This window comes from Glossina fuscipes, unplaced genomic scaffold (genome assembly GCF_014805625.2).
Source record: "Glossina fuscipes isolate IAEA_lab_2018 unplaced genomic scaffold, Yale_Gfus_2 3, whole genome shotgun sequence".
NCBI lineage: Eukaryota > Metazoa > Arthropoda > Insecta > Diptera > Glossinidae > Glossina > Glossina fuscipes.
The window spans coordinates 13,334,091-13,355,229 of NW_023998417.1; the positions used below are offsets into that span (position 1 = coordinate 13,334,091).

General features: G+C 35.4%; 1 long non-coding RNA gene across 1 annotated transcript in view; it reads left to right on the top strand.

The window, feature by feature from the left end:
- The window catches only part of LOC119635148, a 63,365-nt gene extending 42,407 nt beyond the window's left edge, over positions 1-20,958 (top strand). The window contains exon 3 of the long non-coding RNA XR_005247024.1: positions 20,679-20,958. This is a non-coding gene — a long non-coding RNA (uncharacterized LOC119635148). The remainder of the gene's footprint in view (positions 1-20,678) is intronic.
- The last annotated feature ends 181 nt before the right edge of the window (positions 20,959-21,139 follow it).

Consider the following 21,139-nt stretch of genomic DNA (forward strand, 5'->3'; position numbering starts at 1 on the left):
ATGCATTCTTGCAATAAAGGCCAGCGTCAGCATCTCCATAGTATTTATATTGCGGGAAAGATCAGCTCTAAGTGATTGGCAATCAACTAAGGCTATGCTTCAATGCAGTATCACCACAAAAGAGATGACGGTTGAGTTGAATGCTGTAAACGGAGGAGGGTCCGCACAACCATTTTCATATACCCCTACTCTCCCTACTGAATATGTTCCTCTTGCCCTTTAGACAACTAATCGCGATGATAAGTAGAATGGTTTACGGATGATTAACATTTGCCCACCAAGAGCGGCTCTAAGCCTCGTGAAATATTCAGATTTTCATTGCTTTTTGTCGCAAGACTCAGCTTGTGTCCAAACAGCTTTACACTTGATTTGTTTATGTATTCGACCTCGATTTTCGTGTTCAGGAACGTATCAACGTGGAATGAATTCTTCCAGAAAACTCGACTGCGTAGTCTCAAAAGTTTTCTTTCTCTCTGTTACAAACGGATGGATGAAACTGTTGTATTTCCAAGTCCAATAGCAAGGGAAAATGAAGGCCGCTTAGAGTCAATTACCTGAAATTAATACAAAAAAATAGTGACCTTTTTGTTAATTGCAGGCGTGTCTATTAATTATTTGCAATTTTCTCTACCGCTTGAAACGTTCGCATTGCGTCTTGTTTCGAAATTTTCTTTATATCTTAGTAAGTTAAAGTTTTTTACCTACAAGAAGCTTGCATGCACGTGCACAAGGCCGTGATGCCCACGCCTAAGGTAGATGTGAAAGATTTCCTTCAAGCCCTTAGAAAAAAATGCCCATTTTTATAATTGCATAGATAAGTTTTACTTCTTTTCGAGCTTAATCCTTGCCATTCAGGTAAAAGTTCAGCTTGTAGCCGTGAGCTCTTCAAATAGCGGAAAGAAAGGCCGAGTAAATAATTACTGTCTGCCTAAGGGTCATGCCGATCGGTATCATATAGCCTTAATGGCTGCTGTGATGCCTTCACCACTGTTCGAAAGGACAGAGCAGACGTGTTCTGTATTTCTTTGGGCATAAGAACTATAGTCGGTAAGACGCAAAAACGTATACCAAAATTTTAATTTGTTAAATGAATATGCTATGAATACCATTATTATAACATCGAACATATCCTTTTTTCATGCCATGTCGAGTTGATGTTTCAATTATGTATGCGTGCAGCAGCTAATGCATTGCGTATAAACCACAACATATTGTGTTTGCTTTGTATTCTTTCTGTTAATATTTAATTTGTACCATATTGTAAATACTAAAGTGGTTTAACTGAAAAAAATATTGACATATGAAAGGCATGAAAGGCATCGCATAAGCAGAAGTTAGAAACGAATTAATTCATGCCTATCTCTGTTACATTGAAATGCTGCGTTAAACGGAGAATTCATTCCTTCATATAGTGAAAGTGAAAGTCGGTATTGAAAGGAAGAAAGATTGAAATATGAAGAAAGCATTTGATGCGATCGTTTTCTATCTAATCCATCGCGTAGTTGCTCTTCTTATTCTTGGAATTGCAACACTGCAAGCGATGTACTAGCGAGGGTATAAAATGAGTATAAATTCTTAGCACACAAGCAAGTTCTCTGTTTGTTTGTAACCAATTATTCCAATATTGCTTTTGCATACAAACACACACACACACACACACACACACCCCTAAGGCTATGTTGCAAACGAAGGATATCATAATTAATATTACGGTAACGTAACACAGCACAATACAGCATAACTGCGAAATAACATTAACATCGTTCGATCGAAACGACTACATTAGAGATGAACAATCGAATTTCCCGAAAGTCGCTAATGGGCAAGTTTAGCCCGAGGGGATTAATACAAAATTATTTAATTTTTTTTTTAATTTCCATTTGCTGCGAGTAAAATGCAGGCGTCAAATGCTCTCTTGATGTATTCATAGCCCGAGCTCTAAATGACATTTTTAGGCACTAAACCGGGACTTTCTTTTTCCAAGTTTTCTCTTAAAAGGACAGGCAAACGAATAAAAAACACTGACACCCACTTCCCTTTTAACGCGATTTAAAAAGCATTCATTAAGCAAGCAGATGCTAAACGATGCATAGAAAAGCCTAACAATTCAGCAAATTATTAAAATTAATTTATTGGAATAAACTTTTTTTCACTTCAATTAATTAACGTTTGAAAACAAAAAAAAAAAACAACGAATGTGCATCCTGTTGCTATTTTCCAAGCATTCGCTTTACGCCTCATAGGCACATATATAGTACATAAGCGATGCTATATAGTTCATGAAAACTAATCAGGAGATTAGTTTCATCATTAATTAAAATTTCCTATTAAAATTTCGCATTTTTATATGAGATTTAATTCAATAATATCTTCTCCATAAGGTTAATAAATAAACGATTGGCAGTTCGGTTTTTTCCCCACATTGCGTTTAAATGCAATCAAAGCAAACTTTCAATTAAAGCATTCAGAGAGAGTAAGCAAAAAAGTAATATCTATAAACGATATGTTATTATTAACACGTCATCGTTTGAAATATGAATAAGCGAACAACAATACACTATAGCATAGCTTACATGTACGGTATGGTGCATGAGAGAATCATCGTTTCCTCTTGCATGTGAAATACTGTATGCAACACAAAGCGCTTTCTTCGATATTTGATGTTAAGAAACAACGCTAGTCGCACGGTCTTGGCAAGTGCCAGCGCTTGAGAATTTTGCTCCGAAAATCCACTAACATCAGCTCTACCCTCGTAAAAGGGACCTTTTCATTGTTTACACAGTAATTAGAGAAATTCCTTCTCATAGCAGATGCCGACCGCTGTCCGTCTATCGAGAAACAACGCCCTTCCCGATCAAAATTAAATTTGATATTGGAATGCAAGAAGAGGAAAGAATTATGACTCTTTCACTTCCCCACTTGGCAAGAAGAAGATAAAAACATTTTGGAACAGTCTTCTTTTTTTTTTGTCCATCCTCTCATCCCACAAACATTATTAAATCGCTTCGTATACGAGCTATATCGTCCGATTCTGTGCTGCTTATCAGATGGTATTCGAAGACTGAGGGTCAGATACACTGATCCAATACAGAGTAGAGTCAATTGGATGATAATCCAACAAAGCTTTAGATTATGACAAACGAATTTGGCGAATGCTAACGATGATGAACCAGATAGATATTCGGGTTCTTGACTCAATTAAATTTTTCACGTAAACGTAATACCAAGCCTCGTATGCTGGAGAGTATTCCAAGCAACACAATTATGTATAATTCAACTTTGTGTCGATTCCTCTATTGCGAGTACATTGCAGTTCCATATTGACATTTCTAAGGCTTGATGAAAGTTGAGATAATCTATTCAATGACATTTAGTAGGCAAACTATAATCAAATGTGTATGGGTATGGGAAATACTATCCCATCCCTGGTTCTGGTTTTCTTTTCAAATTCGAATTTCAAATTGTATTACTTACCATACATATTAGACGTGTAAAGCATTAATAATCATTTTGTGTACTTGTTTTTTTAAGCACAAAAAGCTGTATTGCATCATCGCATGGTGAAAATATCTCTTGAATATTTATGAGAGAATATTTGTAATCGGAGATGATATTTGTTTCTTTCATTTTTATTTCGTAATCATTACATTTACGTCGTTATCGGAAATTTGCGAAAATTAATAAATACCACATAAATATTCATTACAAGAAGAAAATAGTAAACAAGGAAAAAGGGATTTTATGCTAAACATAAATGAAGACAAGTTAATGTCGCTTTTCAAGCCGATTTCGAACGACGACCTACACTACTGGGGAGATAAATGCACTAAAATCAAATCACTCTTTATTGATCGAGGTTGTGTCAATGGGCTGGTTGGCGGACGTTATTTTTAAGAAGAATATTGCCCTCATTCTATTAAGAAAATATTCGCAAGTGAATTTTAGTTACGTGTTTGCTATAAGCGAAAGACAAAAATTGTAGATTGATATGAAACAGATTTGGAGAACTAACTACACTCTCGCTCCTTCCTTCTTGAATATAAATCTAAGTGACGTTCACCGGGTAATTATGTATGACGAATACGCCACGAAAAAAGGACAAAATTTTATGTTATGACGAATCGTGATCCGTCCATCCGTCCTTGTCGGATTTCTTCGTAACATTTTATTAAAGATTTTGCTTAAGAGAGACAAAAGTAGCTACGAATACTTACTCGCTATCTCCAACAAGCGAAAAATTTCGCTTTCTCCTTCACATTGTTACACACATTGTGGTCATATCTGCAAGCAACTGGCAAACTTGCATACAAATTTCTAGTTTTCCAGTTCGAACTTCCTAGGAATATTCTGCCATCTTTCTCGCTGAAGCTTGCAAAAATGTGCATATAAAATATGTTATCTTAAGACGCATTAATTGTAATATAAAAAGCACTTGGACGACTTGTGTAAGAAATGCTTAACTCCATTTCACATCAGTAGGATCCATTTCGAAAATATAAACATTCGGATAAGGTTTATGTGTTTTTACCTCTACTTAGTAGAGTAAGACATAATATTTATCATTTTGAGTATGTGTTAACAATGCAATATGAGGCGATAACATCGTTTCGTTCTATTGCGTACAATTTCGTAATCATACCGATACACCAGAGGGTTTGTGTGATATTAAGATGCAAATTTCGCTTATTAGAAGTTATTAGAAGTTGTATGTATGCAAATCTATTTGTATACATATATACATGTATATGTACATATACACACGCATGCACTCGCACAATGATATTACCGCACGTACTTTATTACACGACTACGATGTCGGAGAAATTTATGTATTTCGCTTTACTTATTCATACATAGTTATTTGTCTCGCATAGTAGCCACTGTGGTGCATATGCGAGCGGGTGAAGTACGTTTGGTTTGCTTAATAAGTTTTCAAACACGCTAAACTTGTTTTACTCTACAGTGCAGTACGTTTATGTGTTTTTATAAATTATGTTCGCAAAGTTTTTTCTCCATTAATTTACATACGCTTACATACACATGCATGCATTTTAACCAAAAATAATTGTTAGTTTTCATTAAAAACTTTTTATCAAATTACTTTTCGTATAAAATTTTCATAATTCTTTAATTAGTAAAAATTCAAACTAAAAAAAGGAAAACCATAAATAAATTAAAACATTTCCAAGTTCTTTGCTCTCTTTATAACAAAAGCAAATGTTTATAGTTTTTGTCGAAGAGAAAAACTCTTTAAGCATTTATCAGAACTGCGGTAATTTCCTTTTTATAGCCGCCAAAAATGCATCAAAAAATATTTGCGCATAATTTACATTTATTTCACTGACGAAGACCTTACTTGGTTGACTCAGAGGCTATTAAAGAAGATGTCTTACTATATATGAATTTACAATGAACAAAAAAAGTCTACATAAAATTCTACTTATCCTTGTTGAAATAAAGAGTTGCATCACAGCCGGTTCATGACATAAAAGCAGTCAAACGTTTTAGCTCGCCTCGCTAGGCCTCGCTCTTACTGGAAAGGGGACATGTCCCTGTATGGCGATCATCGTTGGGTTGACGGGCGCGCGTTTTCCTGCTCCGTGTGCTGCAATAAGTTAATGGCTTTAACCTAAACTTTTAGAGCAATCTGTGGGAAAGATTCTCCGACCAATTGGAAAACAAAGAGGTGAAAAGGCGGCCGAAGAACTTTACCAATCTCTATTATATAAGAATATAGCTTGCATTTCCTAAGGATATCTGAGATTAATCGTATCAAGTTTTAAGTGTGCACACACCCAGTGTAGCTTGACAGTATTGCGTATCTTCTGCAGAAGGTAGTCGGTTGAAGAGCGAATTTTCTGCAAGAATTTAGTCGAGCAAACGCATTGATTTACGCCAAAGATAAATGAAATGCAAGGGAAATATGAAAATTTTATTGTGACACGAACCGCATAATCGTTTGGATTCGTAACTAATTATTTTAATTAGGCTAATTATATCTCAAAGGGTCCCCTTTTCCACAGCAATACTATTTTTGTCCCAATTCAATTGTGACTTTCTCTCATTCGATTTGCCTGCTTAAATATCGGCCTGACTTTGTAGAAACTATAGGCGACCATTCGAAATATCACAGAGGAAACATGATGTTTCTAAAGCAAAACATTTTTTACTGCATTATGTAACTTATATGATAATATACGCCAGTCTATATGAAGGCGTGTAAGCTAACAATGTCAGGTATGCACCTTAGCCTCGAGAGAGCCTCCGCTCCCTTACTATAGATTGCAAGAAATAATTTATATTTTATTTATAATTTATTTGCAATTTTGCTCACACTGCTCAACTGCTATGCTGAGTCGTTTAAATTGATGAAGGAAATGATTTTTACTAACACAAAGTGCGTCGTTTTCAAAAACTTCGCCTTAAATTATCGAATTTTTCCTTTGGGAATTTCTCTTAAATTTGAAAAAAATTGCAAGAAAATCTTTCCTTTTGCATTTTGTTCGAGCTTGTGTATAACTACTTGTCAGATGTTTTTTTTTTTTTTAATTCTTCAATATAGTTAGTTAGCGTTGTTATTGCTGACATTGTTATGACAAGTTATTGACCCACTCAGATACAATGCATTGCTGAGATATTAAGTACATGCCGTTATATATGTATATGCGTTCACGGCATGCGCTCACGAATGTATACATACGCAGTTAAACTGTCAATGACATTGATGGAGCGACAATATGTCAAAAATAAGGTTGACATTTATCACTCGACATTCAACTGTACCTCTTCACCATCATCTCTTTCATCCATGTTCTAGTGTTTATTTTGTTCTTTCGATGATTCACAATAAAAAAAGGATCTCTTTTTATATCGAGAGTGCATTTCATATTGTACCGAATGCCAAATAAAACACAATAAAAAGTGAATAAGTGATCAAAGCAAATGAAAAAGCAATCAGCCTCGAAAGCAATAAGATAAAGAATGATTTAAAAAAAAAAAAAAAAAAAAAAAAAGTAACAACCAATCAAAGCAACACTTTATAACACGATTACTCTAAGGTGCATAGTTCAAAATTTTCAAGCAAAAATTTGTGCCTCACAAGTCAGTAATTAAAACGGATAAGAAGTAAAGAATCGTTTACGTATGTAAATTAAAGAGGCAAAGAAATGGCCAACGCTACTTAATAAGAGCCCTTACGAAAATTGCAATCAGAAAGCAGTAAAGCAAACACTTGGACAGCAAAGAAGAACAAGCATCTTACCTAATGTCTAATGAACAAATAAATGCAGTCTGTTGATCTACCAGTCAACTGATTATTCCGATTGTACACTAAAAACCCAAGCACTACAAGATTTAAGCTCAGCCTTTCCATATATATATGAACAGTTTTTTTTTTTTGTCCCGCAAAGCACTCAACAATCACAATAAGCCACCGTAAGTGAAAAATCCCGAAGGAATGAGAAGAAGAACTGTAACAGAACTCGTGTGAGGTCGCTCTACTATTCGCCACTTTGTTCAAATAATTTCTCGTTCAAGCTCTCTTAACTTAATCGTAAACTTAGTTATGCGTAACGTAAGTCGTTTTCGCCTGTAGGCAAGCCGTTGCGGAAGTCGCAAGATATCCAATTTTCCCACCAAAGAAAGTGTCACATCTTCAAGTATCAAACATTTCACTTTTTATTCCCTCCACTGCTTGACTAAACGGTTCTCGTCAGCGGGAATATGTTTCATACGGTGAAAGCTGAAAGCCACAACTTTGTAAATTAAAACAGGACACCATGTCCGCTGGTATATCAGAAATAGACTGGACGTCTGTAACGGCACATTCCTGGAGCCAAGCACTCGCTTTCCTGGAATATGCCGTGATTGACTATCCCATCGCTTGCCCTTTCGAACAGAAAATCTTTAGCGGCCTTTCAATTCCCGAAATACAAGTCTGTAGGACAACGGGTGCGGCTAACTCACTTGCTCCCATTGGAAACGACTTTTCGTAGAAAACCGCTTTATTTTCTTATTTCCAACTCGCTGAGTTAAGCCGACATTACCCATCGTAGGTGTCGTATTCCCGCTACAATTAATCTGAAACAACAATGCTCGTTGTATTCAATTAAATTTGTATATAAATCACGCAGTAATTTAATTAAAGCCTTTCATTCCTGCACTTAATTATTGCAACAAACGAATTGCTTCCTCCTCCACCTCGCTTAAGACACAAACAATTAAAATCATTTATGTTTGTACTAAAACAAAAAAAAAATAAAACAAAAATTATTTATTTTTATATTTTTTACATGGATGGCACGAAAGGGGTTACCTAACCAAGTCAGCATGTTGGGAGTTCAACGACTCATGATTTGCAAAATCTTCTTCTAGATTATATAGACTATATAATATGAACCACCAAGGGATGACATTTGTAACCAAGCAACAACATATATAAGGGACAGTAGTGAAGTAGAATTCGGTAACTCACCTAACGATTAGTCATCTTGAACATGTTCCCCGTGAAAACATCGAAAACAATTTCGTTTTCTTCATTTATGAGTTTTCAAAATGGACAACCCATTTGCACTCCACTTGAAAGCGATTCACTTTCATGAGGCTTCCAAGTCCAACCATAATGTTATGTTTGCTTATGTAAGCAGCCCTGTTAACCAATTCAGATAACTATGGCGTAGGATTTGCATTGGCCTGTTAGTATATTTGTACCGCTTTCATAGGAATTCTTAATTATCACGCTCCTTAACTAACAACTGACGCATGTCCGACGTGCTTATAACATAAGTTCTCCACGACTAAGAGCACTTAAGGTAGCAGAGTTCGTCGCAGGTGAAATGAGGTAAACAGGAGTAAAATATTATTTTTCTGAATCCCTGTTGCATCTATGAAAACGTACCCTGTTGTATAATGTTGTGTGTCTCTCACAAAGAATGAAAATCATCAGCTTACAAATAAAATGTCATTAGCAAAATTGTTTCGTGATCCTTTGACGCTGCGTAAAGTGTAGTAGTAATAGCAGCAATAAGAGCAAGGTAAGCCAGAGAACACTCGAAAGTAAGCAATGAGGAGAGATATCTTGCATATTATATTACAAGCAATGATATTGTTCAAGTTATTTTCATAACATTACGAACGCCCCCCCCCTAAACTATGGTAATCAAGTTAAGTGTTTCTAAGCAAAGCCTGCTTGGCACACATTTAGAGCACTTTCACACAATTAATGTCTTTAAGGCTGAAAGTATCGACTTACTACCGAAGCACGTACGTTACATAGGCATAGACGTCTTGTCAAAGATACCTGATAAGTTGTAAAAGTAAAGGTTTACACTTCTCTATAAGCAAAAGTCGACACCATCTGACATAATTAATTGTAAGTCTCGCAACGATGCAGTGCTGCCTTCAAATTTTTTGCTTATAGCGTTAATTGTATTTACATGAGATGAGGTAATTAGACGCATGAACCCAAAGCGCACAAGCACCAATGCTTTTAAGCAGCTACCGATTACGATTAATAAATAATTGTTCATGTTTTAATATACTATTATGAAGCTCACAAGTTTCGCATTCTACTTTCTCGTTAACCCGAGCTTGTTGGCGCCATTGAGAATATATTTCTGTGAAAATTTCAGAATTTTTTGTTGTGTTATTATCTCGCTTCGAAAGAAAGCAAATGTGTATTAATGCGGTAGTAATGCTATTGCTGAGATGCTGAACGTGAAGTAGACAAAGATTATTAACAGAAAGATAAACATAGGCATAGACACCACTCGCATACACTGTGCACGCACAATAACTCCTCTTAAGAACAACTTCATTGTAATTAGATAGGTATTTATTTTCGAATTAACCAATTACTGGTGAATTTGTTTTTTCATTTCTTTCTTATTGCCTTCCGTTATGTGCATTTTGTAAGAATGAAAAAATCAAAAATGAAAAATTCAATAATTGTGCGAAGCTTTACACAGGGTTTGAACGCAACAAACTTACGTGTTCGTACAACTTACGCTTTCGTCGAATATACTCTTTCCAATAATCACTGGTGTCTTCAAACGTCCCACACAACTTGAGCAGTGGCAACATTTCTACTTTTCTTTTGATTTGAGCACTTTGTGAAAGAAAGTGGAATGGACTCTGTTAAGTTTTGTCGCTGCACAGCTATTACTTCTTATAGACAACTTAAAAAATATGATAAAAAATATCTCTAATCACAACGTGACCCAACCAGGTATTCCTTTATTAATTGGTAAGGAAAACTATGACCATGCAAAACGATCTACCTTGTCTTCCGTTCAGTTAAAATTGGTTTCTTCTCATTCGACTTAACCACACGCCAGCGTTAGTCTTCTCGGTCTATCGTTAGTTGTTGCAGACTCAAAACTCGAACTCGGCACCCATGTCTTCAATTGATGCTTCCCGACAAAATTTCCAAATAGACGTACTCCACTGCAGGCTCTTCTGTGACAGCTGAAAGTCGTCACATACATGTAGACACCCATATGAATTCATGCCGGAAATCTGAGAAAGTGGCTCAGTTAAGCTCGAACTATTCACCCAAAAGCGTTTATCGCCGTCTCCGGCATTTAGAGACGTACCTCAGATAGACTTAAACTTCATCCTTGTTTTATGTGCAGTGAACCTGAATGAGCTCTCGCTGTTCGGAATAGCCATATACAGGCTTTCTCTACAGACGTAACATGAAGGAGGTTGGATGGAGGAGTGAAAAATCCAATGCCTTGATTACTAGAAATATTAAAATGAAATCGTTTATGTGATTTCTGCACATCTTGCAAGTGATTGTTACGTACTTTTGTAACAAGCAATCGTTCCTACGTAAAATGTGTTCAATTTAGTCAAACAATCCTGTGACTTATTAATGTTACGCAGCCAGAAAGACGTACAGAAACTAGTAACAGAATTTGGAAACACAACATAACATCCACATATGGGTTAATGTAATTAGTAGAAAGCAAAGACTGTAAACAGCAAGACTGTAGCAATATTCACATTTTCTCAACTCTTTACGCAATTTAGCAGAAATTTTCCCATCACATTTGCTCTCGAAACATTTTCTCTTTAATGAAACATTAAGAAAAGTAAGCATTCGGGTCTGCTGTGTGCAGACAAATTCACATAAGTAAGTTAACAGACACATACGTAAAACATTTTGTATTCGTTAAGGCGTGCCCAAGAAATCATCAAAAATTTGTTGCTTTAAGTGATTTCGCAATATTCTGTAAACGTTTGGTTTAAAAAAACCCTCACGAGAAAGTAACCAAATATTGAAGAAATGAAAAAACAACAGATAGACAGACAGACAATATTAAAGGAATAATACGAAAACGCCGAGAAGTATCATCAATTCGTCTTTGTTTGATTTCTGATGCGAGATAAAGTGATTGTGTACAGACGTACACCGGAATGTGTAAGTGCGCTGCTGCACATATGAAACATGTAAACACAAGTAATACAAGAGCATAACAATCCACATAGATGTAGAGAAAACAAAGTTAAACTTACGCGTGCACATACGTTTGTTTGCACAGTGGTAATTCTACTCACAATATAGATAGAATGGCATGCAATTTTTCGAGTTCGGCCAACAACTTTCCATTGAAGACACACATACACATATACTAAAATCGAATATAAATATAATATTTATATGAGTTTTCTATGGTAATTATTGAAATCTTCAGAAAGTTCAGATTGAGAAAATACCTTTCCACCTCTCTCTGCCGTCTATCAAAGGTTAAAAGCAATTCCCGGTTAGCCTCGTTTTCTTTTTTATTATGCTGTTGCCGTTATGTAGATATAAATCTACTTTCATCTAAGTGCCGCTTCTGGTTGGTTATTCTTTTGTGTAACGGACGTCTATAAAACTACTTAACTATTTTAAAGAGAATTGCTTTTACCATCCACCGTACAAACGTACAACAACGAAACAAAGCTACTCTACTACTCACAAAGTGTCTGCTTTTTCTTTACCTAGACAATCACAAGCACAACCACTCTATAAATCCATTAAGCTATTTAAACGCTCTTTAAGTTACTGCCAGTTGACACGCACACTTAAATGCGTTAGTTCAGCATTATATTCCTCCGGTCCGGCTTTAAGAACCATACAAATTTATATTATCTGAAATGTGGGTGTACAATATATATATATATAAGGTATTTGTGTATGTGTTTGTATAAGCCATTTGTCTTCTTGTTGCATGTGTTAATAAAAATAATGGACATTTTACATGCTTCGCTCTTACTTCTATCCTCATCATCTATATGATAAATTTTTCTTGATTGTTAACAGTGTTGTTGTCATTACATCAAACGCACAGGTCGAGACGGACACAATATTAATCTAGAGTAATCGCAAAATATTAAAATGAAATGAGTGAAGATTGGAAGGTAAAACGAAAAGCTATAAACATTAATTAAGCAAAAGAGAGAGATAAAGAGAGATAAGGAAAGAGAGGGAGAGAGAAGACATTATTACACTAAAGTATTTAACGGAGCTTATGGTGGTTTGCCGTCTATTTTTCTATACCATTATCTTCTTCTGGTAATAGCCACTACAACGTTGAAGACTGAAAAGATAATAACCGCTACTTGCTTACTGAGATCTTTGCATAGGCAAGATGCAAACAATTGCAAAACTATTTCTCGCTGTGTTTGGATTAGCAATTTTTGCGTGAAAACTTGCCCTAATTACTTTAAGTGACATTCAATGCCTATATGATAATATTCTGATCTGATTGTGATAGACTTTACTCAACTTTTAAAGCGAATTGAATTCAATTGCAAAGCATTTGCAGTCCAAGAAACGTTTTAATTTTACTGTAATTCGGTTGCGTATTGAACGAAGCGTAACACACCGCCGCGTAAATCATTAGTGCTAAATTTTCGTCAGTTTGCCAGATTCGGAGCTAAATACGTAATGTTGCGTACATGTATCGTATATATGTAAATATGTCTAATACATAGAACTGTTGCGTCAACATCTTCGATTCTCCCAAGCGATTTAGAAAGGCTGTCAGTCAGCTTGTAACAGCTAGATCGACATGTTAACTATGTCGCTTCAAGAAAATTTCTATCTTTTTTGTCGGCACTAAGAAGTGTTAAGAATCGCTATCGAATTCGAATCGTGTGGGTCCTTTCATCTGTTGACTGACCACTACTCTTAAAGGCAACATGGATATCAAACAATCGGGGGGTATGCAGTGCAGATAAATCCAAAGAAAAGTAGACCGCACGGTATTTGAGTGTCGCATAAAACTCATTCCGTTGCATGCAAGTCACTCTGGCAAATTTTTGATATGTGTGTGTTGCTGGTGAGTTTTAAAAATTGCAAACGATAACGTAAAAGACCGCAAACAACTATAAACTGCTGATGACGGTAAAAACGATGATGATGTTCATGAGGATATTACTGATACTGCTAATGGCAGCCGCAACCAGTGACGGTATTGATGACAATGTTACTACTACTGGCTACTGACTACTGACTACTGGCTACTGACTATAAAGGATAATTCGTGAACGTTGCTGCTGCCGTTGTTGATCATGATGATGCCGACAATAAGTCAATGACCACCACAAAATGTAATCAGTCACATTACTCTACCAAAATCCAAACACACATATACATAAATCCTATATGTTTATGTTGTTTATTCAGTATGCATTTATATAACCTGGTCATTGCTTTGCATTCGGGCTCTCATATGTACAGACGGGGCAATATATTTTTTGATGGGACAAAAATGCCTTTTCTGCTGCACGGCTGCACGATTTTCATCGGTTTTATGCTTTCAGCGAAATTTTCAGTATTTCATGAAAATACCCTTTAATCGAATAAACAAAGTTTAAAAAAGTACACGAGCATATTTTTACTGCAATTCGTTAGTGGTTGCTTATACACGTATAGAACTACGCGATTATTTTGTATGCGTGTGTGTGTGTATGTGTGTGTGTATGTCTATGTATGTGTGTATTATGCTTAAATGCATAAGAGCAGCCGTGAATATAATGTTGATTTAGTAACGAAATGTTTTCAAATAAACATTCAATAACCATCACACTACTACTATGGCAGTAACAAAAATGAAATACACGCACATACTACCGGCTTATGGTAACGTACTTTCAATGTAACCGAAAAATGCCAACAACCGAAAAAGACCAAACACACACACACACACACAGGCACAGACACAGACATCAGCCAGCCCAATATCCCACAAAGACACCAAGTCTATATATAGCATAAAATGCTAGCAACGAAACGTATTGTTATTGTGTTTGTTATTACGGTTATGTCAACCTTTGACATATCACATGAGTTGTTCGCAATGTTTGTAAGCTTTTGTAAATGAAATATATTTTCATATATTTTTTTCGGATTACTTGTCAACAGCTCCCGTTCCCGTACAGATATTTATTTATTAACCATCACAACATACAACAACCAATGAGTAAATATTTTTTTAATTTAATATCTCCGCACATTTTTTTCCATTTAATAAAATTTATACACATCATATGTCTTTCAATTATGGCTAAAAAAAAAAGAAGAAAAAAGAAGAGCTTTTTTTCTCGTCTACCTTTTCATTTAATAAAATATGAATTTTTTTCAGTGTAATAAAATTGATTGACATAATGGGTACGTTTTGCGTTTATTATAAAAAAATTTAACGCACAGAAAACTAAGTAAAAATAAATATTTTTGAATTTTTTTTTTTTTTTTGCTTTATAGTTATATATTATTATTTACATTTTAGTTGACAGCAATTACAGCAAAATTATCATCAGAAAAGTTTTCTGCATTATATAATGCTTGCTAAAAGTTTCACTTTTACGTAGGACAAGAGAAAGTTATTCACTATACCTTCTTCTGTATTCTTTAGACATTTCTTGGTAAATTATTGCTGCGTTTGTCTCGAAAAATGCTTGGTTTGTGATCAGAACGGACAGTTGGCTCACCTACGTGATCCGAACATAGACTCCGCAGTACAATTGGACGACTAGCTGTTGCTCGCATCAGCGTCCTCCTGGGACAGGGTTTTGCATCTTAAGTTCTATCCCTTAAAATTAACCCTACTCTAGTCTTTTTGCTAATAACACTTAAATATGACGTCATAGACTCTACAAGTTGTATATATATGTATCATCTGTCATCTTAGTTATTTGCAGAATTTTGAAAATTGGAGGATTGCTATTAGGAGTCTCTTTCGGAGTCTCGGAAGTAGGCAACGACATTTTTTACATTTTCCCTCCACAAAATAGGCAACAGATTTCTCTGTTCACTTTCCAATTATAAGTAGGCATTAGAAGGGGGCGACTTTGCGTTTAACGGTGAATGAAAGGTTCATAACAAAGTTCGCGGGACAATTGCTTGAGTAATGTAAAGCGACTTTCTTTCACCAAAAAAAAAAAAAAACATTTCATGCTGTGCTTTAACCTTTAAATGAATTCCTAACGTCCTACACACCTGCACCAAAGTGAATTTTTCCCTTTATTCCTTCAACATGGGTTACGTATAGAGTAAAACAGAAATCAATGGAAAGTGAGAAGTGCTGTTTATATTTGTACTATTCTCGTCTCTGCTCCTGGTTTCCTTGTTAGTTAGGTTTATAGTCCTGAAAAAATAAAGAAGTATAAACTGCAAGAACATCGTAAACGACTTTTCCACCAAGTTTTCAACTTCATCAGTTCAGTTTCGCTATGAAATAGGATAGAAGGAAGTTCCCATTTTGTTCTTATTGTTGTTGTCATTATTGTTGTTGTTTATATTGTTGTGTCTTCTCTTGTTCTTATTGTTCTCGTTAATGCAGTGTGTCGAGAATTGTTTAAGTTAAAACACACTAACCGAGTTTAACTGCTAAGGAAGTTAGAATACAAACAAAAGCAACAACCACAAGCATAAAAAAAGCAATAAAAGGAAAAATAAAACAAGATAAAAACTGAACGCTGTATTTAATTCTCGAGTAGACAATAGTAAAATGTATTTACTGAATAGAGCTCCTTAGACATATGCGTACATAGCAGAATTAAGTTCGCTTTAGCAACCTTTCTTGAAAACAGCGCTATAAAACTATGCGTACACACGCACATACATTACATACATATATATAAACGCATGTCCATAGAACTATTATAAACTAAGGGAAAAAAAGAAAAAGTGAAACTTTTCGTTACTTTCACAAGCTATTGCTGCCAACTACATGTAGCGCTTTGGGTTTGGCATTTAAATTTAACGCTACTTTTATTTCTTTTTTTCGCCTTTTTATTATTGCCCCGCTAATGCACTAAATAACATACAGTACTCTTCACACAAGAGCCGAGAGAGTCAGAGCAGATCAGGCAAAACACTCTGTGAAAGCAAAACAACAGTGGATCGTTACATTTGGTGATCTCTAGCGTTTTGCATTAATTCAGAAAATTCAGAAATTAAAGTTCGTAGAAAAAGTTTCCTTATTACAGCAACAACAAGCACTCGTAACAAAACTTTGGCATCGTTTTCCATACATTCCGTTACATACACTCACTGTTGTCTTATGTGACGCGTGATGTTGTTTGTTTCTCGTTAGTACCGTTTTTTTAATAATTCAGATTCTAAGAAATACCACTGGATGCCACCACCACAATCGAAGAATTTTATTAAACATGATTCTTACGAGAAATCGTTTTTTTCATGAACGTTTCATTTAAAATGACATATAGAAGACATTGATTTGTTTAAACCCAGAAATTCAGGAACTTCACACTCTCTCCGTTCTATGCGATATTGGAAGAGAAATCTTATGACTAATTTACGACAATCCGAATTTCCTCACAAAGCCGCATTTGTTTGTTCACTTATCGCTTTGCTTGTAACGACCGTCAGTAAGAGCTGGTTATCTTCGAAACGGCTTTCGCAGCAGCCCATCTATTTTGATAAAAACGCTTGGGATAATTTAATTAATCGTGCTTAACGCCTACATTGAAGAAATCGTGCAGTACGCTTGCTGTAGAACTGACAAAAACGCTTCCTCCAAGACTGCGTGAAGTCGCTTGCTTTCTTCGTCAGTTAGAAATGCTATACATTCTAATACATTCTGCTTGCTGGGTGTTAGAAATTCAACGCATATGGTTGAAATATGGAGCTGATCCGCTTACCATTTCAATTGTAGCTTATAAACTCAAATCATAAATTGTTCTGTCGTTGATATCAAGTTTAAGTTCGAGCCAAATCTAGTGCTAGAGAAAGATAAAATTTTTAGCATAGAATATTATGCCCTAAGGCAAGGCAAGGCAAGAAAACAGCCTGGAAAACAAAACGGTGAATGTTCAAACACTACTTCAAAGTAGTACAATAACCGAGTTTCCTAAGCGTAAAGAACACTGTTGTGTAGTAGAATAATTTTCTCGTTACGGAAAGACCGCAGGCAAGCATATACCTTCTTTAAGGTACGCCCATCCAGTATGTACACAAGGCATGATTTATAAAAGTTTTGTTTGTTAGAATTTTATTTGCTCGTCTGTGTTGTTTTACAGTTTACTTTGAGTATTTAGTAGTAATTTAATAAATTAATTTATGACGCAAACACGCATACATATATTTACGTAAAGTTGTTATTGCCTGAAAGCTATCTCTCTATGATTTTAGTAAATATACAAGTACAAGAGCAAGGTAAACATACACTGAAATGCCGAATTTGTTAGTGTTTCTAATTAAGTTATGTTGTTCGAAGATAAATTCAATAACTATTAGTGCAGCACACTCACTCACTCGCTACATACTCAATCAATGTTTTAATATATTACCTCTGCTCTGGATGCTATTTACAAAATAATATAAAATTAATATATTAAAGTAACTAATTCATTGATGCTATAACTAAGCAGGTCTGTTGAGGGTTTTATATTGTGCAAGTAAATTGAAAGAAAGAGAGAGAGAGAGAGAGAGAGAGAGAGAGAGAGAGAGAGAGAGAAGGAAAGAGAGAAAAGCAAGAAGAAGAAATATTTAGGTAATAATCCTTATTTGAGTGTTTGGCTAAACGAAAGCGCACGACAAGCAGATAAAGAAGCACTTTTTCACCCCAAAGAAATGACCTGGATATCGTTTAACATCTTCTCTCTTCCCATAAAAAGCAATAGCTTTTTAATGTTTCGCTTGCAACGTGCAGCAATACTGTCGCTCGTGGACGTTTTCCTATGCAAAGTGTTCGGCAGACTTCAAAAATTAATCACAATCCGCAAAAGTCCGATTAGAGATGCATAATGAAAGTGACGTCACTTTCAGAAACGCCACAAGAGGAATGTGCCTAAGAAATTGCGTTTTGCAAATTCTGTCACTTTATCCTAATCCCATAAAGTCGTTGCCTGATTTCTTGGAAGCAATCACAACGCAATTGATCAGTTGGTCCGTAGCCAACAACTTTCAGCAAAACTTTCTTCTTCGATTTTTTCATTGAAAGGAAAATTTTTAATATTTGATTTGTCAAAATCACATAAAATCCTATTGTCGAGGAGAGGGATATACTTTTGTGAATGAATAGATTGCAGCCTACATGTATATACGACTTTGCCAGCATGAAATTTATTGTATGCAAGGATGATGATGACACCAGTAATAGTGGTGATGATAATAACGACAATACCTTGCAATACATTGTTGAACCGCATATGCCGACAATATGTCACCCACAGGCCATGCGCTCACGCATTAAAACAGCCACGAATACGCGTTAAACTCGAAACTGAATTTCTAGTCACTGTAGCCATTGACGAATGAATTGCATTCAATGGTACTTTATTATGCAATTTTCAGAACAAACCGCCATTCGCGCGAACCACTGAAACGATGTGTTTCATTAACTTCAGTCTCTCTAAAGAGTTACCTAAAATCAGAAATTCGATACATATCAACATATAAACAAAACCAAAAAAAAAAAAAAAAAAAAAAGGAAAGAGAAAAACAAATACCATTCAGTCCAAGTTTACAAGTGTATATGCATATGTATATATATATATATATATATATATATATATATATGTATGTATCTAGGTAGATATGTGCATATCTCAATCAGTGTATTGGTTAAACATTTTATAAGTAACCCTTTAAATTTAACCTCGGGTTTTTCTGTCAATTTGCAGTGTCGTTTACAACAACGACAACAACAAACACATTCGCGGTCGTTATGTGTATGCATTCAAATATTATGCACGCTATGACATTTTGACCACAAAAATGTGTTGTTGTACGTACATGGAAAGCGCAGATGTACATTTACTCTGAAATGCTTGCACACTGCCGACATCCTCATCATCATCGTCCATCCATACGTATGTGTGTGCATATTATGAATGTATATAAATTTGTACATAGGTACACAATCGGCCATCGGTTGACAATTGCAGCAATCATAATTAACAGTTAATGAAGTTTTAAACGAATGAGTTTAATTTAAAGGCAGACCGCAAATAATTGCGGCCAACAGGCAACGAAATAAAAAATAAAGACATTTTTACTTTATTTTACTTTTCACGGTAAACAATATTATGCATAAAATGCAAAAGTAACTTGCTTGCGTGAACCGCACAAGCAGCGAGTCCGTCTTAAAAGGATTAATTAAAAACGAACGGTACAATTGCAATCGTCCGGGGCGAGCGGCAATTTTTACATTAAAGACTCCTTTACAAACGACCGAACGACGATGCAATAAATACAAACGGCGACGATAAACAAAAAACAAAAAGATAAGCAACAGCAGGAGGAAAGCTCCTGCTATACACTGTGTATATGCCGTTGAATCTATTCTAGCTCCGATAAGTTGCACTTTTAACAGAAAGCGCAGGTCAAGCAATGTTAGCGTCGTTTCCCTTTCACTTCAGAAATACTATAGTTTTTTGAAAAGAAAAGAGAAGAAGAGAAAGAGTAAAAGATTATCTCGCAAAGAGAACGTTAGTAGAGAGGTTTCCTAATAATACAAAAGGATCGAAATGTTAAGACTGCTTTAAAACTTTACAAATTCGTAAGGCATTATAAATAATCGGTGTAACAACTACTACATAAAGGGCAAGGATTTAAGCGAGAAATTGTGAATCAAAGTATGTGTAGAAGTAAATAGCAATTACATAGGCGCAGCATATACTTTCACGGACGAGGGATGTAGCCGTGTAGGTGAGAACCGCGGCCACCAAGTCAGTGTTCGCGGGTTCAGATCTCAATGCATTAGAGTTTAGCTTGGTCGTAGCTCGTTTCACGGCGTAACACCTGTCGATTGGGCAGAGACAGCCATCGCGCTGCGGCTTTCATCTCCTTGCTTCTTTTCCTTTTCTCAGTTCTTTCCGACCCACACCGTGTTACACGAGTAGAGGGCATCCCTTCAAAGTGCCCACATTTACTGATCAGTGCATAAGGATGAGCTTCAAGTCTTTCCTTCAGAGACTATCGCCAATTCGTTTGTCTAAGGAGACAAAACGCCCACTCTCTCTCTCTCTCTCTCTCTCGCAAAGTATCGATCCTACACCACTTGTCATCACGTCCGTACGCGGATCTTGCACACATCTGTAAACGATATAACTTATGTTAAAGAAGATCTAGATTCAATATTATTAAAATTATATTTTGCTATCTATGTAATTTTCTAATAATAATTTTTTAAATTTATTTCTCGTTTTGGTTTCTTTCTCAGGTCCGCAAAAAGAAAGCAGTCATGAAATGTAAATTCCGCTGCGCAAATATATCCAAGCAGCAACTATTATCACGTAATAACTGGTATTGGCGGTAGTATTTTGTAATCCTTGAAACAACATCAATTCATATCTGGATGCAAACCAATTTTTATTCCTTCTCATAAGCTATTTTTTCTAATTTCCGATATCACTTTAGTAGACATATTTATTTACATCATATAAGAAAAAATTATAATCACAAATGTAATTGTATGTAAACAATAAACCGTACTTCTTTTTAATAAAATACAATGTAAGAACAAATAAATTAGTTTGGTAGTTCGTTTGCAAGGAAGCTATGTAAGTATAATATGTCGACAAAAATCTAAATTTTCTACGGACAAACAACAACAGTTTACTACAACAACAACAACAAGTACAACAACAACAAGTACAACAACAACAAGTACAACAACAACAA